Here is a 5,000-nt window from a genome sequence, read left to right as displayed (position 1 = left end):
TACTTGGTGCAGCGTCGCAAGGATTATTCAGATTTCAGGCTCGTAAAGAAATAGGCAAAAATAATTTCAAAGGTTATTTCAAAGCTAAAAGGTAATAATAATCATAAAAGTAAATTACAATTATCATTACAAAATCTCCCAGAATCCTTTGAGGCAATTTTTTAAAAAGCTTTATAACTTTTACATTTTTATACATAGAAGACTGTCAGACCACAACAAGATAACAATTGCCATAAATTATCTTCCTATATCCAATAGCATATTTGAGGTTTTAGTTGTGTGGGGCATTTAAAAGTGACCAGTTGAAGTCCGACATTTAAAATTTAAGGGAGTAATGAACATGAGCGAAAAAGTCGCGAGACTAGGCCGAGAGCTGTAGAGAGTCAACCTCACACGGCAGAGAAAATCTGCGGAAAGTAGTGTTCTACCTGATAATTTTTTCATGACCAAAAGAAATGACATCACCAGTCTCATGATCAAAGCGTTTTGGTTGTTTTAGTTTGTTTTTAAAGTACCTTTTTTTGTCATAAATTGGCAAGTTTTTGCCTTTTTTCTCAACAATTCTTCACACTGTATTGTCTCTGAGTAATTATTATTCTATTTTTACTGAGCAGAACCAAACGAAAACAGAGCCAGAATTTTTAAAGTTGCGTAAATTGACCGATGTTGCAAGTTAAAATAAAAAAGGAGACCTGCTCTTTAGACTTTTGTAAAATCCTTTTTCAACTTAACTGTTTGTTCGCCGAAATAAATGTTCAACGTTTGTTAATAAAGGAGAACCTTAAAAACTAAACGGATGTAGTTGGCGGCCATATTGTTTTTCTTCATTCCGGGCAGAGAGGTCATGTAGCAGCTCTTCTAATCCTAAAAGCCAAATGGTTTGCTACCCTAATCTAAAAGAATGGAAATAACAATGAACAATGTTGTGTTAATGTTTTCGCCGACCGATGAAATGAACCTTACGAGCATGGTGATCGATAGTTCATAAGTTACTTAAACGTTCCCCGGCATGGACCAAGCTTGAAAGAGTATTAATGGGATTATTGTGAGCTTTACGTCTAGCTTCGACCAGTTAAAGATTTAATTCTACACGGAAATTAAAAAAAAAAAAACATAAAAGAACCGAAAAAGTTATCCTTGTCTGCATTGTCGATCACTATAGGGAAGGAATATATACCTCTTTAAAAATTGAATCGTCAGCGTTTACCAAGGTGGTTCAGTGGAGGTGTTAACTTTAGTTGTAACTGATTCTGAGGGTCCGGGTTCGAATCCCCTTGAAGCAAATTTTTCGTAACCTTATTATTATTATTATTATTATTATTATTATTATTATTATTATTATTATTATTATTATTATTACTCTCTTTTTACCTGTGTGGTGCATATAGTTAGTAACATAATGTTACGTAAGTTTACAGGAATATAAAAAATGCGGTATATTTAACAGTTATTCCTCGAGCCCCAATGGGCTCTGAGTCAATAGCCCATGAGGCCGACACTTACATCAACGCATAAGTGAACACCGTTATTCAGCCATCGGGAAACACCTTGAAACACAGCATGGCAACAACAGAACAAAGACTGACCATCTTTTCAAAGTTCTGAGGAAATGTAACAGCAAGTTTGATTGCTTAGTCTACGAGATGTTATACATAAGGACATCAAGCCTTCTCTTAACACGCAAGCCAACTCCATTCGCGCCAAACTATTTACGTGACACTTTCGTACATTTTTTTTCTCTTATTGTGTTTCTTACCTTGGGAATTATACGCAAATATTTTATGTATTGTTTCAAATTTTATATATTCGTTTAACACCTTATACTTTTTCACTTTTCAACTTGATTATGGCGTAACGTAGCGTCGAAACGTCGTTCACTTTTTAAAATAAATTTTAAAATCTTTTAGCGTTTAACTTTTTGATCAAATCATTTCACATGTGCTGAATATAATGGCTTGAATTAATCATAGAAACCCTTATACATATTGGATAAAGAATATCTCTAGAGACTGGGAATATTTAAAACAAACGGTATTAAATTCGGCACCATCATATCCGACGTCTGAATCAATTGCCGTATTTAATTACTTTCATAACTAAGAAATTCCACGTTTAAAAGGGGCCTAACATGACATAATTTTCTTTATAAATCCATTTTATTAATCGGGTTGTGCCGCGACTTAAAGGGACAGTGTCCCGATTATGCGCACGCGCGAGCGTCATCTGTTTTTTCTTCAAAAGACAATAGAACTGTCAAATTTACTCGACAAGATTTCCTTCCGGACCGCACCGCCGACAGAGATTTGTTGTTTATATTCTCAAGTAATATTTTAGACTTTCGAAGAAGTCTTTCGTCTTATATAAAAATTTGGCTCGCGGTTCGAAGACTCATCGCGATTTTATCGCTAGCTGGGCCGCCTCGCGACCCGAAAATCTCGTTCCGCTCGCTTTTAAAACATATTTTCTAATTTGAAACTCGTGTCAGAGGTCAATCGCTCCAAGTCCAGTAATACCTGCCTGACTTGCTCGCGTTCTAGTCTCAAACGTTTGAAAGACAAAAATAAAAATGCAATCTCAACGCTATGAATCATCACAAAGGTTAGTCAAAAATGATATTATGATTTCATGCCACTAGTTTTTCAAAACATGTAGCGCCTGTTTGTTTGATTTTGTCGGCCGTAGGGAGATTCATTTAAAAGTTTACTAACCAGGAGTAGAAACTAGCGACTAACGCGTCGTTGCAAAACATTCTGCTTCACGAAGCTCCCCTCCACAAGATCTCCTCAGTCACATCAATGTCTCAACGGTTTCTTTCTTACAGTCTTTATTGTTGCTGTTTCATTTCTGCGTATTCCTTTCACAATTATCTGAGCTTGTATGGAAGCTAGCAGAAGAAATAAGCCTTCAATCGGCATCAAAGTGCTTCCAATCTTTTGGTCCTCCGGCCAACGGCAATAAAAGTAACGCCAAAAAATCCAGATTTTGCCCAAATCGAAACTTAACAGGAACAATATATCATTGATCTATAATCCTGAGAAGTTTTAGTGTCGTATTGAACCCGGCCAAGCGCGATGCAAACGGATTTTTCAAGATTCTCTTACTCTCCTCGCATCTTTTGATTTCGCGACATCCTGTCCAAAAATCAAAGTTTGGTGCATGCGCAGTAACGGGATACTGTTCCTTTAAGAATCAGTTGTAATAGTTGATTTTACTTTCTTCTTTAACATGATTTGTATATGACAAAGAGCGATCAATTTTCATCCATCCACTTCAATAAAAGAGAATAGAATCACTTCTCACTATAGCGGACAACCTCGAACCGTGCCTTCTTTTTATAAATATGCAGCACCGAAGAAAGACGTAAAAGCTAACCCTTTTTGATCAAATTATTTTAAGGTTTAAACTCGAAGCATTATATAGTGTAAAAAAATTATAATTTACTTTTACCAGTATCACTTGTAATAATAATAATAATAATAATAATAATAATAATAATAATAATAATAATAGTAGTAATACGCTGAAGACCTACAATACGCTGAAGAACTCAACATCACACCTCATTTTGATATCCTAAATCCCGTGTGTGTTACAAAGGAAGGAAAGGTGGTGACTGCAGCAAGAGCTGGGAATCTGTTGGAGAAAACTCACGAGATGCAGTTCTTCGAAATCGCTAAAGACAAAAAGTGGCAAGGAAAGTTATTCAGTATCAGATGGGAAGATGAGAGCCTAAGCATAACCAGCTGTTTTGCTTGGTTAAAAGGTTGGGCTGCATATACCATGGATGCCCTACATATACCATCGCGGGCATGAATGAACTGTTTGAGCAGTTGTTACCTACGAAACTCTACACAAAGGAGAAGACGCAAACCTCCACCGACGGCGAAGTCCTATGCAGGAAATGTGAAAAGGTAGCTGAGAGCGTTGCACATGTACTGGTTGGATGTTCCTCTCTGGCACAAACGAAGTCATAATGCTGCATAATGCAGCTTTAAAGATTCTGTTTTTTTGAGCTCCTGCGAGAGCATGGGTTAATAGAAGAGGTTCCACCATGGTACTTAGCGGTAATGCCAAAACCAGGCTACCAGAACACCACGAGTGAGTCGTTTTGGGATATTCCCATCTATGCAGAGCAAAACCAAGTTAGAGCAAATCGGATCGACGCGCGACATGTCGGCAACGAGAGGAAAGAAGTCTGCCTAATTGAAAAGAGCTGCCCATGGATTGAGAGTAGAGCCAAGAAAGATGAGGAAAAGACACTCAAGAATGGGCCCATCATGTGGGAGCTGAAGCGAAGATACAATGTTTACAGTGTTGAACAGTACAACGTAATAATTGACGTTCTGGATGGTTAGCTACTAGGAGCGAGAGCCCGGGGCGTACTTGAGCGGGTGCAGAAGACGGTCATCTCAAACACTTTGAAGATTGCCAGAACATTTAAGATAAATACTCAGTTATGGCCCCAAGAACACCAGATTTTAGTGTTTTTTTCTCCAGAAACAGAAGTGTCGCAAAACCTATATTTTATTGATGTTTTTACGTAGATTTAATAGAGTATAAGAGGTTGATCTTATTCTGAAAAGGCTTTTATAATTAGTAGAGATAACCACATTATGATGGCCTCGTTTAAGTTTATAAGAGATAATGAGAGTATAAAAACTGAATAATTTTCTAAATAGGCTCCTAGTAGAGATAATTATATCATCATGTCTTTGCGTAGGTTTTACAGAGTATAAGAATTTAATAATATTCTAGATTGGCGTTTTATGTATTAGAATTGTGTTATAGGTTTCGTACCGAACTTTTTTTACTTCTAAGTATAGCTTCTCAACTGGTGTAGGTTACGTTATGCGCCCTATACTACTCATAATGTGGACAGCATTCCAAAGTTTTATACTGCCAGATAATAATAATACCACCTGCAGAGGATGAGGCGAACACCACCTATGCATGCAGAACAGAGGCCAAGGCCAAACACCGGGGTCGCCAACAGCTCAGGT

At 37.2% G+C, this 5,000-nt stretch overlaps 1 protein-coding gene across 2 annotated transcripts in view; it reads left to right on the top strand.

Moving 5' to 3' along the window:
- LOC140923696 (uncharacterized) overlaps positions 1-5,000 on the top strand; it is a 62,351-nt gene that overhangs the window by 21,422 nt on the left and 35,929 nt on the right. The gene's annotated exons all lie outside the window — the stretch shown is intronic.

Source organism: Porites lutea, chromosome 13 (assembly GCF_958299795.1).
Source record: "Porites lutea chromosome 13, jaPorLute2.1, whole genome shotgun sequence".
Classification (NCBI taxonomy): domain Eukaryota; kingdom Metazoa; phylum Cnidaria; class Anthozoa; order Scleractinia; family Poritidae; genus Porites; species Porites lutea.
This window is presented reverse-complemented; position numbering and strand designations above follow the sequence as displayed.